At 36.1% G+C, this 20,605-nt stretch overlaps 1 protein-coding gene and 1 long non-coding RNA gene across 3 annotated transcripts in view; one reads left to right on the top strand and one right to left on the bottom strand.

Annotated features, from left to right (window-relative positions):
* ARHGAP15 (Rho GTPase activating protein 15) overlaps positions 1 to 20,605 on the top strand; it is a 623,791-nt gene that overhangs the window by 317,484 nt on the left and 285,702 nt on the right. The gene's annotated exons all lie outside the window — the stretch shown is intronic.
* LOC144234453 (uncharacterized) overlaps positions 1 to 20,605 on the bottom strand; it is a 45,313-nt gene that overhangs the window by 15,682 nt on the left and 9,026 nt on the right. For both annotated transcript variants that reach the window (XR_013335954.1, XR_013335953.1), the window contains exon 2: positions 19,194 to 19,261. This is a non-coding gene — a long non-coding RNA (uncharacterized LOC144234453). The remainder of the gene's footprint in view (positions 1 to 19,193; positions 19,262 to 20,605) is intronic.

Below are 20,605 nucleotides of genomic sequence, written 5' to 3'. Positions count from 1 at the left end.
CTTTCAGAGAGTGTTTTTTGAATGGTATCTCTTGGTCTCTCTTGTTGAGACCTTGTTTATTTTATTTTCCTACTCATAGTGATATTTCAGACTCTCCACCTTGTGTACTTTGGTTTGTTTCTTGAGGTAGCCTCTCTTGACGGGGATCAGTCACCGCTAGGAGATGTGACGAGCCGCCTAACGCAGGAACCAACCCTGTAATACTAATATTAGATACAATGATTTGCAAATGAGTATACTCTGAGTAAAATTTATGTACTATAAATCCATCAGTTCTTCCCTTTAGAAATACAGCAAGAATGAACTTTGCCATTGACTTAAATAGTTGGCAAACACAGATTAAACAAATACATAATTTACCAAATGCTTAATTTTGTAATATCACCATCATTCTATTGACTCATGGCATCATATGTACTTTTCCTTTAGCTTCCTTAAGAGGTTCTGAGCATTATGCATAATAAATTCTCAGTTTTGCAATTCCTGAATGTATAAGCCTGATGTTATGGTATTCTCTAGAGGTTAAACTTCACCAAGTGTTTGTTACCTTTTCTATTCTTAAAATGGTAAAATGGTACAGTACTAGGATTTTGACATAGAATTATATAATTTCACTTTTAAAAAAAGAAAATATTTTCTTTATTATATATACACACACATATATATTAGAATCAAGACAAATATCATAATACATCTACTGATAAAGAGATGGCTTTTTTGACCAGAGTAAAAATATCAAAACCACATGAGCATAGATAGAGCTACTTATAAGGATAAACTGAAAGATGCTAAAAGTCTGGTCTCACCCAAAACACCCTCCATCAACAGGCTGGCAAGTATGCCTAGATGACCACCATGTCTGCTCTATCTGAATTAAGAGATTTTGATATATAGGAGAGATAGTTCTATCTGAACAAGGTTTTAGTCATTTGCTTAAGCCAGGATCTTTCTATCCTATTAGACTGCAAGTGCCTGAGGATCTAGCCATGACCTTCATATGATTACTCCTTCTTGCCCCCATTACCTAGAACAGAATCTGAAACATAGTAGTGCTCCATATTAAATGTCTCAGTGAGTGAGTGAATAAATGACTGAGTAAATGCAATGCAGCAAAGAAACGAATTGCAAATTTTATGTATGAGGAATGAGGGGAAAGTTTGAGATGTGAAGCATTGACCACTCTTTAAAAATTAATTAATTTAGTTTTGAGAGAGAGAGAGGAAAGATCTGAAGTGGGCTCTGCAGTGAGAGCAGAGAGCCAGATGCGGGGCTCAAAACCACAAACCATGACATCATGACCTGAGCCCAAGTCGGGCACTTTACTGAGCCAGTTAGGCACCCCAGAACTGACCTCTTGACAGGTGTTTTAGTTTTGGTTCCTCAAGAAGCAGTTCTTGAGACAAGGACATGAGTGTAGGTAATAGTTTTGGAAATTGATCCCTGGAAACCCAGGTAGGAGATGGGAGGAAGAGAGCTAGGGAAGGGAGGGCAGCCAATAGAGTGAAAGAAAGGGTACCTGGAGTTTAATACTGCTGTGAAACTTTTTAGATTGAGAAGATAGGAATGGCAGAGAATACATAAAATTGATCCATATTAGATAGGAAAGAAAGAACTATAGAGTACAACATGTTGGAGAACTGCCACAGATTAGTGAGTCTAAAGAGCACAACAGGTTAGAGCAATGACTGGAGACCAGTTTGGAAATGAACAGGGAACAGTGGCAGAGGGTCTTGCATAAACTGCTAAGAAATTTGGATTTTATACTGCAAGCAATGGGAGCTTAGTGACGGACTTTTGTGAAGGCAGGAGACATGAACAGATGAGATATGCAAAGTAGTAATTTTTGGTGGAAAGTGGAGAATGGCAAAGAGAAAGGTGGCATAAGAAAAGAATGAAAGTAGGGGCGCCTGGGTGGCTTAGTCGGTTAAGCGTCCGACTTTCGCTTAGGTCATGATCTCGCGGTTCGTGGGTTCGAGCCCCGCGTCGGGCTCTGTGATGACTGCCAGCTCAGAGCCTGGAGCCTGTTTCAGTCTGTGACTCCCTCTCTCTCTGACCCTCCCCTGCTCATGCTGTCTCTCTCTCTCCTAGAAATAAATAAAAATATTTAGAAAAAAAAAAAGAAAGGAATGAAAGTTAAGAGATAAAGAGAAAAATTAGGAAACTATTACAGTGGGTCAAATCACAATGTAGGCTGAAGCTAGGAAATGGGAATGGAGAAAGGAACAGATTCCAGAACTTTCTGATGGGATATTGATAGGTTTTCTTGACTTGTATTAGAAGGATTCTTAGCAGTTTCCAAATATACACTGCTTCTATGGTTCTTGAAAAACACCAGGATGCCTAGGATTTCAGCAGAATTTGCCTCCAATATCTCATTCTTTCAGAATCCTACTAGGTGTTTGCTACTTAAAATATGGTCCATGGACCAGCAGCAGCAACACCATCTGGAAACTCATTAGGAGATATAGAATCATAAGCCCCACCTGTAACTTACTGAACAGAATCTTCATTTTAACATTTGATTCATTTGTTCTTTAAAATTTAAGAAGCACACTACCCTTATGACAAGAATAATTCCTCTAGGTACATTTTTGAGAGTCTGGAGCCAGACACTGGCCTTTGAAACTTTGATAAGATTTGTTCATATACAGAAGAGCTATCTAGTCTATCTTTGTGTAGAATAACCCTGCATATGATTACTGTCATAGTGGCCATGCCATGGCAATGATTTTAGATGGTGGATGTTTGTTTCATCTCATCAACCGTGTTCAAATGGTGGCTGCAGACTGAGACAGAAACAATACTTACACTTTCTTTGTGACTTCTGTCTACACCACACCGAAATCATGAACTAAGTCAACAGCTCTAGACAAGCAAAAACAACAATAACAAAAATGAAACCAAGAAGAAACTACCCTCACTAAAAAAACAGCCAAGAAAGCAAAGCTCCAAACAATTCCCTGGATGTAATCCATGAATTCTCTGGATATGTTGATGTACAAAATCCATCTGAAATGCCACTTACCCTTTATTTTCCATTTGGCTCTTTTCTGGGGAACATATAATCTCATCTATAGGCTTCTTTTTGTTACTTCTCTTCTCCAAATGCAAGAATAATAGTATTTTATTGTTTAAATGTCTTCTATTTTTATGTTGTTCTTGGGTAGTTGAATGAATTTCTCATCATTCTTTCAAGTTAGATGTCATAATGCTGAATGAGCTGGTGCTGAGCTGTTTCACTTCTCCAGGAAGCTTATCTGTTGTGCCTACCAAAACAATCAAGGCCTACCAACTGCACCTTAGTGAAATTCGTAGGAAATGTTGCAAAGAAAACAAAAGTAGACTGGCTATTTAGTTATCAAAAATTAAAGAACAGGGGCGCCTGGGTGGCTTAGTCGGTTGGGTGTCCGACTTTCGCTTGGGTCATGATCTCGCGGTTCGTGGGTTCAAGCCCCGCGTCGGGCTCTGTGCTGACTGCCAACTCAGAGCCTGGAGCCTGCTTCAGATTCTGTGTCTCCCTCTCTCTCTGACCCTCCCCTGCTCACGCTGTCTCTCTCTCTCTCCTAGAAAAAAAAAACATTAAAAAAAATTAAAGAACAGATTCAAAATAAAATCTGATTAATCCTTCTAGGAGTATGTGATTGTACTCACTGGGAAAAGCTCACAATGACTGTCTCTGCAGCAAAAGCATCATTACCTCATGCCCATCTCTGTCTATTCTAGAAAATGAAAACTGAAATGGGCAAATGATAATCCTTTTCTACATAAGAATCTGCCTCAGAAACTTGCCACTAAATGCCCAGTCTTAAAAAATTATTGGAGAGTAATGAAATAGATCGAAAGAGTTTCCTCAAAATTTTAGTACTGCCTGGATCCACTTCACTTATTTAGGTTTATTACTCTAGGACATCTTACATAAGAATAATTTATCTTCTTTTTTATTTCCTCATCATCAGTACCTGGTTTGTTATTGAGGTTCTATGCTTTCTTTTTAAACTGGGCATAACTATTCCACAGAAGGGGTTGGCTGAGAACCCACAGAATTTTTGCTTAACTCATTTTTATTGAACAAAATCCAGAATTTTAGTCAAGTGTTTGCCATTAATCACATGTGAGTGGGATCATTAAAATTTCCTTTACCTTCCAGAACCGTGGGTCATTATAGAATCATAAGGAGTGAGCTCACTTAATAATCTTTACAATTACATGAAAGCAATCATTTTCATAAGTCTTAGAAGAAGGTTTTAACTATTACTTGAAGAGCATATTGGAATACTAGAATGTATTACGTTGTGTTATTATAGATGTGACTTGTGAATTGAAAAAAAAAGTGTTCTCCTACTCAAGGCTTTTAGGCGCTATCCTTTCCAGCTTGCATAGTTATGTTTAACACAGTTTGTGATTATGTTTAATACACAGCAAGGAGACCTTATTGCTGAAATATAAATTCTAGTGTCATTTCTTAATTATTTACAGTCGTAACTTCATAGATAATTGAGGAGAAATGCAATACTTTCCATTGCAGTTAAGAACAACAATTGGTGACAATTTAAGGTGAGTCAGTTAAGGAGAAAAACGAAAATGAATCCCTCCCTAAATTATGATCGCCTTTCTCTTTCCTTTTCTTGTAACCACTTCTCATCTTTGACTTTGAAACCCAACAGTTTAAACTTGGTTCTTATTTCAGTGGGCTAATCCCCTTTCATAAATCATGCTCAAGAGCTGAAATAATTTGCACATCATTTAAAGAGTATTTGCTTTGAAATATTCACCTCAAGCCCTTTTGTATATCCTTTCTCTCTAAAGATTTGTAGTATTTGTTTTGTTCTCTGAGGTATAAAAGACCTGGATAAACTTTATTCCTGTTGTTTCAAGATTAGTTAACGAAAATGCATATTAATTCAGCAGGGATGGGAACAAACCTCAGTAAAGATGATCATACATATGCCTCTCGGGAATAGCAAAGTACAAAGTGTCAGTCTTCAAATCTCCTTGGACTTGCTCAGAAGAGCATTGAGGGATTTAAATTTCCTGAATATGTCTACAAATGTATTTTCTTTGTTGTGGAGAACAGGAGCTATCCTGATTATTTTTCCCCAGAAAATTGATTTAATTTGTATTTGAACAAAAATTAAGCTGTCTACAAAGTGGCTCTTCAAGAAAATGTAGGGAAAACCTGCCACAGAAAAGGTAAATTTAACATTAAAAAAATGATATACCCGATATTCTAGTAGATTTTTAACTTACTTAGTTTCAGACTTCCAATCCCCAAATAAAATTTAACAAAAGTCATTGTTTTCCCTAAAAACAAATAGAATTGAAAGGACCCCAAAAAATCAGAAGTAAACATATTTAGGTAAAGTTCAATTACACTGTTGACATGTATCAACTCCAATTTAACAGTTTGTTGGTTAAACTCAGAAAAAAATGCTGATTTCTCTGAATGGTATATTGGTTTTGTATATTAAGATGTGCTCAGTTCTTTTCTTCAACTGAAAATGGCCATACACTTTGGCACTTAAGTGCTTATCCGGAAATGACTAAGTAGATTCGGGGGTAATAAATCACTCATATGGATCCAGCCACCCACAGTCTTGTTCCACTTCTCTTCCTTACAAGTGTAGTAATAGACATTTCCACAATCCTCAGGGTGCCAAACTTTGCACCATTAGGAAAATCTGCAAGTGGCTTGATTTATCTTTCTCACTCTGTTAGCTAAGACCCAACTAAGTAAAAATCAGCAGGAATAAACTTGACTTGTTAAACTTTTTTAATAGGGAGATGCAACAATTAGAACTTTCCTCCTTTGCCACTTCAATTTACTTCAGATGTGAAGCCCCTTGTGAAAAATACTCAGATGAGATCTCAAATTCTAGGTGCATGGTTGGATGATGCTGACTCTGACTTTTCATTATACACAGAGGAGTGTCTGCTGTTTGCAATTAATCCAGACACAATCCTCCTGGTACTTTGGAAGGAATGTGGAAGGAATAGCCATTTTATAAGTTGTAAACTCCTAAATTACCCTAAATTAGAGGCACTATTAATCGGACACTTACATATAGACAGGATCTGCTTATTGTGTAGGCTCATCTTCTCCTGATGGAGAAATCAATTAAATATTTAGGATGTGGAATACCTTCCAGGTTGGATAATGCATTNGCTCTGAGCTGGCAGCCAGCACAGAGCCCGACGTGGGGCTCAAACCCACGACCCGCGAGATCATGACCTAAGCGAAAGCCAGACGCTTAACCGACTAAGCCATCCAGGTGCCCCTTGGGATTCCTATGATATGGACATTGTTGTGTTTGACCATATTGCTGAGCTCTCGAACTCTTCTTTCATGTTCCTGGATCAATTTGTCTCTTTTTTTTTCTCAGTTTCCTCTTTTTCTATAATGGTGTCTTCTAAATCACTTATTCTCCTTTCTGCGTCTTCAGTCTGTGCATAGGACACCTCTAATTTATTATGTATCTCATTTATCCCATTTTTTAATTCATCATGCCTATTTTTATTCTCCATGTCTGTAGCCATACTTTCTTTCATGTCCCCTATGCTTTTTTCAAGCCCAGCTATTAATTTTATGATTATTGTTCTAAAATCTTGTTCAGTCATATATGCTGCTTATATCTGTTTTGAGCAGCTCATTAGCTGTCAATTCTTCTTGGAATTTCTTTGGAGGAGAGCTCTTTCGTTTTGTCATTTTAGTTAGCTTTCTGTCTCTTGTTAGTTTTAAAGACTTGTTATGCTCTTTGGACCTGTGAGTGCTGCTGTACCCAAGAAGGTTTTTTGACTGTCCAGGGCCTATCCTTTCAGAGAGTGTTTTTTGAATGGTATCTCTTGGTCTCTCTTGTTGAGACCTTGTTTATTTTATTTTCCTACTCATAGTGATATTTCAGACTCTCCACCTTGTGTACTTTGGTTTGTTTCTTGAGGTAGCCTCTCTTGACGGGGATCAGTCACCGCTAGGAGATGTGACGAGCCGCCTAACGCAGGAACCAACCCTGTAATACTAATATTAGATACAATGATTTGCAAATGAGTATACTCTGAGTAAAATTTATGTACTATAAATCCATCAGTTCTTCCCTTTAGAAATCCAGCAAGAATGAACTTTGCCATTGACTTAAATAGTTGGCAAACACAGATTAAACAAATACATAATTTACCAAATGCTTAATTTTGTAATATCACCATCATTCTATTGACTCATGGCATCATATGTACTTTTCCTTTAGCTTCCTTAAGAGGTTCTGAGCATTATGCATAATAAATTCTCAGTTTTGCAATTCCTGAATGTATAAGCCTGATGTTATGGTATTCTCTAGAGGTTAAACTTCACCAAGTGTTTGTTACCTTTTCTATTCTTAAAATGGTAAAATGGTACAGTACTAGGATTTTGACATAGAATTATATAATTTCACTTTTAAAAAAAGAAAATATTTTCTTTATTATATATACACACACATATATATTAGAATCAAGACAAATATCATAATACATCTACTGATAAAGAGATGGCTTTTTTGACCAGAGTAAAAATATCAAAACCACATGAGCATAGATAGAGCTACTTATAAGGATAAACTGAAAGATGCTAAAAGTCTGGTCTCACCCAAAACACCCTCCATCAACAGGCTGGCAAGTATGCCTAGATGACCACCATGTCTGCTCTATCTGAATTAAGAGATTTTGATATATAGGAGAGATAGTTCTATCTGAACAAGGTTTTAGTCATTTGCTTAAGCCAGGATCTTTCTATCCTATTAGACTGCAAGTGCCTGAGGATCTAGCCATGACCTTCATATGATTACTCCTTCTTGCCCCCATTACCTAGAACAGAATCTGAAACATAGTAGTGCTCCATATTAAATGTCTCAGTGAGTGAGTGAATAAATGACTGAGTAAATGCAATGCAGCAAAGAAACGAATTGCAAATTTTATGTATGAGGAATGAGGGGAAAGTTTGAGATGTGAAGCATTGACCACTCTTTAAAAATTAATTAATTTAGTTTTGAGAGAGAGAGAGGAAAGATCTGAAGTGGGCTCTGCAGTGAGAGCAGAGAGCCAGATGCGGGGCTCAAAACCACAAACCATGACATCATGACCTGAGCCCAAGTCGGGCACTTTACTGAGCCAGTTAGGCACCCCAGAACTGACCTCTTGACAGGTGTTTTAGTTTTGGTTCCTCAAGAAGCAGTTCTTGAGACAAGGACATGAGTGTAGGTAATAGTTTTGGAAATTGATCCCTGGAAACCCAGGTAGGAGATGGGAGGAAGAGAGCTAGGGAAGGGAGGGCAGCCAATAGAGTGAAAGAAAGGGTACCTGGAGTTTAATACTGCTGTGAAACTTTTTAGATTGAGAAGATAGGAATGGCAGAGAATACATAAAATTGATCCATATTAGATAGGAAAGAAAGAACTATAGAGTACAACATGTTGGAGAACTGCCACAGATTAGTGAGTCTAAAGAGCACAACAGGTTAGAGCAATGACTGGAGACCAGTTTGGAAATGAACAGGGAACAGTGGCAGAGGGTCTTGCATAAACTGCTAAGAAATTTGGATTTTATACTGCAAGCAATGGGAGCTTAGTGACGGACTTTTGTGAAGGCAGGAGACATGAACAGATGAGATATGCAAAGTAGTAATTTTTGGTGGAAAGTGGAGAATGGCAAAAAGAAAGGTGGCATAAGAAAAGAATGAAAGTAGGGGCGCCTGGGTGGCTTAGTCGGTTAAGCGTCCGACTTTCGCTTAGGTCATGATCTCGCGGTTCGTGGGTTCGAGCCCCGCGTCGGGCTCTGTGATGACTGCCAGCTCAGAGCCTGGAGCCTGTTTCAGTCTGTGACTCCCTCTCTCTCTGACCCTCCCCTGCTCATGCTGTCTCTCTCTCTCCTAGAAATAAATAAAAATATTTAGAAAAAAAAAAAGAAAGGAATGAAAGTTAAGAGATAAAGAGAAAAATTAGGAAACTATTACAGTGGGTCAAATCACAATGTAGGCTGAAGCTAGGAAATGGGAATGGAGAAAGGAACAGATTCCAGAACTTTCTGATGGGATATTGATAGGTTTTCTTGACTTGTATTAGAAGGATTCTTAGCAGTTTCCAAATATACACTGCTTCTATGGTTCTTGAAAAACACCAGGATGCCTAGGATTTCAGCAGAATTTGCCTCCAATATCTCATTCTTTCAGAATCCTACTAGGTGTTTGCTACTTAAAATATGGTCCATGGACCAGCAGCAGCAACACCATCTGGAAACTCATTAGGAGATATAGAATCATAAGCCCCACCTGTAACTTACTGAACAGAATCTTCATTTTAACATTTGATTCATTTGTTCTTTAAAATTTAAGAAGCACACTACCCTTATGACAAGAATAATTCCTCTAGGTACATTTTTGAGAGTCTGGAGCCAGACACTGGCCTTTGAAACTTTGATAAGATTTGTTCATATACAGAAGAGCTATCTAGTCTATCTTTGTGTAGAATAACCCTGCATATGATTACTGTCATAGTGGCCATGCCATGGCAATGATTTTAGATGGTGGATGTTTGTTTCATCTCATCAACCGTGTTCAAATGGTGGCTGCAGACTGAGACAGAAACAATACTTACACTTTCTTTGTGACTTCTGTCTACACCACACCGAAATCATGAACTAAGTCAACAGCTCTAGACAAGCAAAAACAACAATAACAAAAATGAAACCAAGAAGAAACTACCCTCACTAAAAAAACAGCCAAGAAAGCAAAGCTCCAAACAATTCCCTGGATGTAATCCATGAATTCTCTGGATATGTTGATGTACAAAATCCATCTGAAATGCCACTTACCCTTTATTTTCCATTTGGCTCTTTTCTGGGGAACATATAATCTCATCTATAGGCTTCTTTTTGTTACTTCTCTTCTCCAAATGCAAGAATAATAGTATTTTATTGTTTAAATGTCTTCTATTTTTATGTTGTTCTTGGGTAGTTGAATGAATTTCTCATCATTCTTTCAAGTTAGATGTCATAATGCTGAATGAGCTGGTGCTGAGCTGTTTCACTTCTCCAGGAAGCTTATCTGTTGTGCCTACCAAAACAATCAAGGCCTACCAACTGCACCTTAGTGAAATTCGTAGGAAATGTTGCAAAGAAAACAAAAGTAGACTGGCTATTTAGTTATCAAAAATTAAAGAACAGGGGCGCCTGGGTGGCTTAGTCGGTTGGGTGTCCGACTTTCGCTTGGGTCATGATCTCGCGGTTCGTGGGTTCAAGCCCCGCATCGGGCTCTGTGCTGACTGCCAACTCAGAGCCTGGAGCCTGCTTCAGATTCTGTGTCTCCCTCTCTCTCTGACCCTCCCCTGCTCACGCTGTCTCTCTCTCTCTCCTAGAAAAAAAAAACATTAAAAAAAATTAAAGAACAGATTCAAAATAAAATCTGATTAATCCTTCTAGGAGTATGTGATTGTACTCACTGGGAAAAGCTCACAATGACTGTCTCTGCAGCAAAAGCATCATTACCTCATGCCCATCTCTGTCTATTCTAGAAAATGAAAACTGAAATGGGCAAATGATAATCCTTTTCTACATAAGAATCTGCCTCAGAAACTTGCCACTAAATGCCCAGTCTTAAAAAATTATTGGAGAGTAATGAAATAGATCGAAAGAGTTTCCTCAAAATTTTAGTACTGCCTGGATCCACTTCACTTATTTAGGTTTATTACTCTAGGACATCTTACATAAGAATAATTTATCTTCTTTTTTATTTCCTCATCATCAGTACCTGGTTTGTTATTGAGGTTCTATGCTTTCTTTTTAAACTGGGCATAACTATTCCACAGAAGGGGTTGGCTGAGAACCCACAGAATTTTTGCTTAACTCATTTTTATTGAACAAAATCCAGAATTTTAGTCAAGTGTTTGCCATTAATCACATGTGAGTGGGATCATTAAAATTTCCTTTACCTTCCAGAACCGTGGGTCATTATAGAATCATAAGGAGTGAGCTCACTTAATAATCTTTACAATTACATGAAAGCAATCATTTTCATAAGTCTTAGAAGAAGGTTTTAACTATTACTTGAAGAGCATATTGGAATACTAGAATGTATTACGTTGTGTTATTATAGATGTGACTTGTGAATTGAAAAAAAAAGTGTTCTCCTACTCAAGGCTTTTAGGCGCTATCCTTTCCAGCTTGCATAGTTATGTTTAACACAGTTTGTGATTATGTTTAATACACAGCAAGGAGACCTTATTGCTGAAATATAAATTCTAGTGTCATTTCTTAATTATTTACAGTCGTAACTTCATAGATAATTGAGGAGAAATGCAATACTTTCCATTGCAGTTAAGAACAACAATTGGTGACAATTTAAGGTGAGTCAGTTAAGGAGAAAAACGAAAATGAATCCCTCCCTAAATTATGATCGCCTTTCTCTTTCCTTTTCTTGTAACCACTTCTCATCTTTGACTTTGAAACCCAACAGTTTAAACTTGGTTCTTATTTCAGTGGGCTAATCCCCTTTCATAAATCATGCTCAAGAGCTGAAATAATTTGCACATCATTTAAAGAGTATTTGCTTTGAAATATTCACCTCAAGCCCTTTTGTATATCCTTTCTCTCTAAAGATTTGTAGTATTTGTTTTGTTCTCTGAGGTATAAAAGACCTGGATAAACTTTATTCCTGTTGTTTCAAGATTAGTTAACGAAAATGCATATTAATTCAGCAGGGATGGGAACAAACCTCAGTAAAGATGATCATACATATGCCTCTCGGGAATAGCAAAGTACAAAGTGTCAGTCTTCAAATCTCCTTGGACTTGCTCAGAAGAGCATTGAGGGATTTAAATTTCCTGAATATGTCTACAAATGTATTTTCTTTGTTGTGGAGAACAGGAGCTATCCTGATTATTTTTCCCCAGAAAATTGATTTAATTTGTATTTGAACAAAAATTAAGCTGTCTACAAAGTGGCTCTTCAAGAAAATGTAGGGAAAACCTGCCACAGAAAAGGTAAATTTAACATTAAAAAAATGATATACCCGATATTCTAGTAGATTTTTAACTTACTTAGTTTCAGACTTCCAATCCCCAAATAAAATTTAACAAAAGTCATTGTTTTCCCTAAAAACAAATAGAATTGAAAGGACCCCAAAAAATCAGAAGTAAACATATTTAGGTAAAGTTCAATTACACTGTTGACATGTATCAACTCCAATTTAACAGTTTGTTGGTTAAACTCAGAAAAAAATGCTGATTTCTCTGAATGGTATATTGGTTTTGTATATTAAGATGTGCTCAGTTCTTTTCTTCAACTGAAAATGGCCATACACTTTGGCACTTAAGTGCTTATCCGGAAATGACTAAGTAGATTCGGGGGTAATAAATCACTCATATGGATCCAGCCACCCACAGTCTTGTTCCACTTCTCTTCCTTACAAGTGTAGTAATAGACATTTCCACAATCCTCAGGGTGCCAAACTTTGCACCATTAGGAAAATCTGCAAGTGGCTTGATTTATCTTTCTCACTCTGTTAGCTAAGACCCAACTAAGTAAAAATCAGCAGGAATAAACTTGACTTGTTAAACTTTTTTAATAGGGAGATGCAACAATTAGAACTTTCCTCCTTTGCCACTTCAATTTACTTCAGATGTGAAGCCCCTTGTGAAAAATACTCAGATGAGATCTCAAATTCTAGGTGCATGGTTGGATGATGCTGACTCTGACTTTTCATTATACACAGAGGAGTGTCTGCTGTTTGCAATTAATCCAGACACAATCCTCCTGGTACTTTGGAAGGAATGTGGAAGGAATAGCCATTTTATAAGTTGTAAACTCCTAAATTACCCTAAATTAGAGGCACTATTAATCGGACACTTACATATAGACAGGATCTGCTTATTGTGTAGGCTCATCTTCTCCTGATGGAGAAATCAATTAAATATTTAGGATGTGGAATACCTTCCAGGTTGGATAATGCATTTCATTTAGATTATGGCCCTCCAATCCAAAACATTAAAGGGGATCTTAACGGATGGAAGCACATTACTGTCTCTTGGATGGGGCGCATTAACACTTTAAAAATGAATGTGCTTCCTAGGATTTCCTATTTGTTCCACCAGCTGCCTGTCGATGCGCCAGATAAACAGTTTAAGGATAAGTATGTAAAAGATGCATGTGCAACATTCTGTGTGCTGAGGTGCACTCTTGGAGGAAAAATCCCCAACTGTGGCCCCTCACGATGTCTTTTCCCAATGCCCTAGCAATCTTGGATGATAGGGCCCATTTGATCATGGCACAGAGGGAGAGAAAGCCAAAAAGGACATGCACTTACTCTTCTCACAGAGGTTCTGTAGATTTCTAATCTTGTATCATTCCTTCCTATAACTTAATTAATAACTAGTGATCATTATAAGAAAATATTGGGACGATATGGTAAAATTTGAAATAAACATAGGCTTTCCCATTTTACAAATATTTGGCATGAAGATAATAATTTGATTCTCATTCCAGGGCTATTACTTGGGGGCCAAATTTATGAATATTGTAAGAATGAAGCTCTTGTGTCTCCCATGCCACAGAAGCATGGCATAGAAAGAGCTGGTGTTTTGTTGGAGTGCTTACCCGGCCACAGTCTGTGTTCTAAGCAGTATGCATGTTTTCCCGATCCTGTCAATAACCCTATGAGGTACAGAGGTATTATTATTGCCCTCATTATCTACTCGGTATATGAGGCACTGAAAGGTTAATCATTGTGCTCAAGTCTTCCCAGCTGACAACTGGCAGAATTGGAGTTGAAAACCAAGCATTTTGACACCACAACCTGGAGTCATAACCATTGTTCTGTGAGACCCCGGGTTCTAGAGTGAGGCTGAAGTTTTTGTCTACTTGCTAGCTCAAAAAACTTTGAACCTGTCACTTAACCTCACTTATATTCTGTTTTATAATCTTGAAAATCTCAATAATAATAGAACTACCTCAGTGGATTGTTTGGAAGCATAAGTCAGATTATGTATATGATGTTTACAGCAGTGCTTGGCACAATGTGAGCACTCAATAAGGGTTAATAATAACATTAGTATGAATATTTTATTTTCTACCTTAGTATTTTGGATAGTCTTCCTAATTTGGTTAAGAAAAGGATACTTTAGAGATAAACAATTGAAATCTTTAAAGATGAACATATTTTTTAAAATTCCTTTGGATTTATGGGGAACAAATAGTACATTGAATGACATATAGAAAATAGTAATCTTCCTGAACTGAGTCAGATGTTTGTCCCCTTTTGTTTCCATTTATAAAAGTCTTGATTCACAATTGACATAAATCTATCATATTACGGTTACTTAGTGAAAACAAATTTATCCAATCATAAAAGGGATAATGAAGATAGGGGTCCATTTCCTTGCTTCTAGAGACAGCCTTCTCATGCCAAATCTGATACAACACATGCTTTAGTGTGTTTGCCTTGCTTCAGAAGACAGCAGAAAACTCAGCTAACTGGTATAATTACATAACTTGGATAGTCATATTGAGAGGGTTCAGCCTTGGCACTAGAATATGGAATTATAAAGTTCAATGAAGTTGCAGGAATGTAACTGAAAAGAAATTAGTTATTAGCATTTTGACATGGAATAAACTAAAAAGGAACAAATTGATCCTTTTAAAGTTGGGTAGAAAGAATGTTCCAGAAACCTTCCTTTGTAATCACTGTCATTGAGAAGCCCTGAGGCTTCTTATTTGTTAGTAATTGATACCTAGACTTCAGGCTCACATACTAAATAAAACTGCTATTTTAAGGGCTTGTCAAGAAAGTTAGGAATTAGTTGAAGCTCTTTTTTCTACTCAGTCCTCCACTCGCTTTTCACTACTGGGTCAAATTTATTGTAAATCAGGGACGAATCAATCATATGCAGATACTTTTACCCTTTAAATATGTTTGCAAGAGTAATGGGGTAAAATCAGAATCTAATACTCAAACAACCAGAAACGTGCTTTATTTGGCTGAGAAAATAGCCTGTTCAGCAAACACTCTATATTGATTTGTTTGTTTGCTTATTTATTTGGAGATCCTAACAGTGGAGTTAAGTTTCTCATCTACTCTTAAGCTTTGTTTTTCTTCCACTGAACACATAGAAAGAAAGGGACTTAGACAGCTTGAGAATAAAAGAATGGGACCTAGGTCCAAACAAATAAATTGGCCAGTCAACTCGGAAGACCAACGAAGAGACAAGTTATTTAGAAGACTCTTCCAAGTGTTTGTGTTACGTTCTTAATGTAGAGGGATTAATAATTTGCCTGTATGTGTTCATAATATAGATGGATGAACTCATATGGGGACTGAGGGAAGACAAAACGGGCTCTGAAAAGCTAGGATCTATATTTGTAGTCTAAGCAAAGATGACATAAAATCTAAAAAGCTAGAGAAGTCAGAGCAAGCAGTCACTTCACACATTCACATCACACGTATTTATTGAGAAGGTGTCTTATGAATGCATGTTTGAAGCGCTGAAGTTAAGGAAGTCCCAAATGTTGATTCTACATTGATGAAGGCTGTTTATGGTCACAATTAAGTAAATATTTCCTATTCTCTACCAAGAGGATTTAATTTAAAGATGAATTCACACATGAAATATTGTAAAAATATACTTGTTTGACTTTAGCAACAAAATAAATACAATAGTGACTAGTTAAATATGCTTTTGTCAAAATATATTTGCTCACATTTATATTCATATCCCACATTGAATTTATCAGGTATTTTCCATTCATATTAAGGACAAGATTCTATCTATAGAGTAGGTTAAGAAATGCATGGACCAAGGTCCACCAAAAGTTAAGGGGATACAATAAATGAAAATGCCTAAGCTTGAGTTCTGGTGTATTTTTTATCCTCCATGTTCTAGACGATGAAATCATTTCCTAGTTGGCCCTAGGAATGAGGATCTGTTACTTTTCAGTAATGAAACCAGTGTTAAATTACCTAGAGCCCTGCAAGGGCCACCTGTTCATCCAGTTGGGAGTAGCTCCTGGTTGCCCAGCTACAGTTTAGTCAGGAAAAGTGTTGATGCTAGGGCCAAATGGCCTTGGTGTCAGTCATGGCCCAGCTAGTACCATAGCTGTGTGACTTGGGTAATATTTTCTCATAGATTTGCAGTGAAGACTAAATCACTTCCCTGAAAGTGCTTAGAAGAATGCCTAGATTACAGTATGTGATCTTGAAATGTTATTCATATTAAAGACATCTATTAGACCAAATATACCTAACAACCCATACGACTTACTTAATTTAAGAACAAAATGGTAAAAATATAAACCATAGAGTGACTAATTGGGAGTTGTAGAAAAAGTTAGAATAATTATAAATGCAACAATAATTTTGAATTTTCCATTGTTTTATGTATTAAAATTAACTATACTAGGTAATGATATGAAGTAAACAAAGATACAAAGTAGTATGGCTAAAATCACTTCCAAAAACCTAAAGCATTTTCTTCCTATAGGGGAAAACTTCTTTAAATCAATCTTTGCATATTAACATCAATGTTAATTTTAAAAGTATAAATGTCAGATATGCCATGTGCTGTTCTAAGCACATAGCATGTATTTTCTTTTTTCTCATCTTTCAAATACCCTATGTATTAAGAATAATTTTATATTCATTCACAGAAGAGGAAAAAAGTACCTTCGTTTTGCAGCCCATAATATAACTAAAGCAGCCTAACACAAAACACATGTGGCATCTTTTAGAGTTTGTACAATTTTGATTTTAGTTTCTCTTGCCTTTCTTTAAGTTTTACTTGTTAATATGCATAATTATATTGGTAAATGATTTTTGTACATGTGTTTTGAAAGGTAAAAATATTTTTATTCAGATATAAATACATGTCGATATGTATATAGTATACAAAAATACATTTTAAGGGCCATATTGGCAGATGGAAAAAGCACAAATGTCAAGGAAAGTTGATTTAGGAAGTAATATATAATAATAAAAATTACACTCTAGCATATATTGATTTAACAGATGGTGAGTTGAAGAGTAAAAACAAAATCTAAAAATGCAATATAATTTTTAAAACTAGTGATGTTATTTTACAGACTTATTGTAAAGTTTGTTAACTTCTAATTATATTTTTTTAAAGTCTAACTTTTAAGTTCCCAAATAAGTTACTACTTTCATGTAACAGTTCCTGTTTAGAAATCTGCATATGTACAAATATTTAGTATTAGAATATGAAATTTAACCTTAAATAAATATTCATAAGTTAAAATAGAGGTAAACAAACATATTTTACATATTTCTATTGTTGATGAATAACTATGTATCAAATTTTGTACCCTAAGTACAGACACTATATATTTTTAATTATCTACCTAGCATTTATTATAATCAATCACACATTAAAGCCATAAAGAGATTTCTTTTAAATCCCAAATGCAGAAATGATAAAGAAAGGTGATCTGAGTAAGATATAATAAAATGTGTAAAAATTGAAATTCATAACAAGATCTTAAACACAATGCCTCAAATAACTTGTTAATTAAAATAACATTTCCTTCAATTGCTTTGGTCCTAAGGCAGGGTCCAACAAACATCAAATTTAATAGTATGCAACCAAAGATATATTCAGAGGCAAATGCATAGCATTAAGTCTTTTTAAAATTAAAAAGGAAGTAGAATGAGTTTGTATTTAACTCAAGAAAAATTTTGAAAATGACCATAAACCAAGAGAAACCTGAAGGTAGAAGTGATAAAATTAAGGAAAACAATCAATTAGAAAACAAAAAAATAAATGATTGTTGAACTAAAGGGCAGTTCTTTGGAAAATAATCTTACTAAAAATGAAATAAAAATAACTGAAAAATATTATTGAAAAGAACATGAAGTACAACTAACTAACATTTAAAATGTGAAGAGGATACAAAAGCAGTTAAATTTCAAGACCGTATACAAAATTTTATTATGATAAATTGGGAAACCAATGAAATAGGTTATTTTGGAAAAATTAACTAAAGTATCTAAGGAAAAAGTAGAATATCCAAATATGTTCCTTAAAAATCTGCCTCAAAAATGTTGCAAGTCTAAAAGTTCACTGAGTGATATCAGTTTCCTAAAGAATAGTTAATTTCCATGCCATTCCAAAGGACACAAATAATTAATGAGAAAAATCTTAAAATACACATACAATCAGGAAACTAAAAATTAAAGTAATGGAGAGCATGCCACCACCACTACAGCCGCAGAAGCCAGGAACAGGACTAAATATGACCATAGCTTCAACCTTGATTTTCCAGTAAATTTCCCAAGAGACCCTGCTCTGGAGACTTGCACACAAACTCTTTTAGCACTACCAGCAGTGTCTTCAGAAAGCAATATTCCTGTTGAAAGAGTGGTGATCGTAGGCCATGGGAAAGAATACTCTGAAAGTTCTTCAGGCCCTTAACAGTGGAAAATGATTTCTTACATCTGTTAAGAACTCTGGATTTTGTCAACTAAAATCATTAAGACTGATATCAGTTTGACAAGTAACTAGAGAGAAAGGAAGATTATTTTCCTTCTTCCTAATGTTTTCCTCTCCATTGTAAATGAACCATTACTCATTGCTTTGAGGTCAAAATTCAATTGCTTTGGCATCTCACAGCAACTAAATATGACAACAGAACACTTTTGTGGAACGTTGGTTGCAATACGTGGTCTGTGATCAGTTTGTGATAATGTATGTAAATAATGATAAACTAGTCAAGATGGTTATGGCTACCTGAACTCTCACTGGCTAGTATACCATATTAATTTTTAATGGAAACAATTAGCTAGATTTTCTTTAGTCAGGGAATTAATGCACTGAAAATCATTCTAGCAACATGATTGCAATGTATGGAGACATAGTTTTATGTATTTTTAAGATTGCTAGTAGCTTGGTCTAGCCAAGAGGGAGACAGCTTTTAATAGCCTGTATCCTGCCATAATAAGGGATATCAGATTAAGAGGTGAAGACTTCAAGGAGGTTATGGTGAATGCCGTGTCAGCTACAATGGAACACAAGAAGTAGGATGATTTGAGTAGCCATAGAAGAGGATCCAAATTGCAAAGATTTGCTTTTCCCAGCATCCAATCCAAGTCAGCGGGTCAAGGCAGTTCCATATGATTAAATACCAAAACCATGCCTTTAGTTAAATGGGAAATAAAAGAATGCTTTACTTGCCTTGTTTCTGCATCCTGCCCTGTAACATCTTGAATCATAATGATGGAATAAGTCATAGTATTCCAAATCTATCATTTAAAAACAAAAACAAATTAAAAAGAGGGAAACATCACATTTTTTCATATATCTTGTCATCAAATATTACACTTCCTTGAATGAGAAATACACAGATATAAAAGCATATGCATGTGTGTGCAAGTTTATATATAACTATTCTATCTTTATTGTATATATAAGCTTTCCATGAAGCAATTTGGAAATGAGTACTGAGAGCCTTAAAAATTTGTGCTCTCCAAACTAAATTTCAGTTCTAGAAATCTGTTCAAAGAAAATAATAACAACAATCTAAACGTCTGAGTTAAAGTGCTGTTGAGCTCAGTGAAAAAAATGAAATAATCCAACTGCCAACAGTTAAGTAAGTCCTAGTGCATTCATATGATGGTATGATATAGCCATGAACATTTTTGATTTCAAAGAATAATTGCAGAATTATTGTGCATGGTGTAATATGAAGTGTGGGGGAAAAAATAGCTACATAACTTGTTTGGCCAACAGACACATGAAATGATGCTCAGCATCCCTCCTCATCAGGGAAATAGAAATCAAAACCACACTGAGATACCACCTCACACCAGTCAGAGTGGCTAAAATGAGCAAATTAGAGAACTCTAGATGCTGGCAAGGATGTGGAGAAACAGGCACCCTCCTACACTGTTGGTGGGAATGTAAACGGGTGTAGCCCCTCTGGAAAACAGTGTGGAGGTTCCTCAAAAAGTTAACAACAGAACTCCCCTATGACCCAGCAATAGCACTGCTAAGAATTTACCCAAGGGATACAGGAGTGCTGATGCATAGGAGCACATGGACCCCAATGTTCATAGCAGCACTCTCAACAATAGCCAAATCATGGAAAGAGCCTAAATGCCCATCAATGGAAGAATGGATCAAGAAGATGTGGTTTATCTATACGATGGAATACTACATGGCAATGAGAAAAAAATGAAATCTGGCCATGTGTAGCAACATGGATGGGCCTTGAGGGTGTTATGCGAAATAAGTCAGGCAGAGAAGGGCAAATATCAAATGTTTGCACTTATAGGAGGATTAGGAGGAACTTAACGGAGGACCATGGGGGAGAAGAAGAGAGGAAATAGTGGGGGAAAGGGAGAGAGGCAAACCATGAGAGACTCTTGAATGCTGAGAACAAACAGGACTAATGGATGTGGGGGTGTGAGGGGGGAGATGGGCATGGAGGAAGGCACTTGTGGGAATGAGCACGGGGTGTTATATGGAAACCAACTTGACAATAAACTATTTGTAAAAAATAAAAAAATAAAAAAAAATAATTTTAAAAAAAAATTTAAAATTTTAAAAAAATGTTTGAAAGCAGCAGGACACCTGGGTAGCTAAGT

The sequence above is a fragment of the Crocuta crocuta genome, unplaced genomic scaffold, assembly GCF_008692635.1.
Source record: "Crocuta crocuta isolate KB4526 unplaced genomic scaffold, BGI_CrCroc_1.0 scaffold154, whole genome shotgun sequence".
Classification (NCBI taxonomy): domain Eukaryota; kingdom Metazoa; phylum Chordata; class Mammalia; order Carnivora; family Hyaenidae; genus Crocuta; species Crocuta crocuta.
This window is presented reverse-complemented; position numbering and strand designations above follow the sequence as displayed.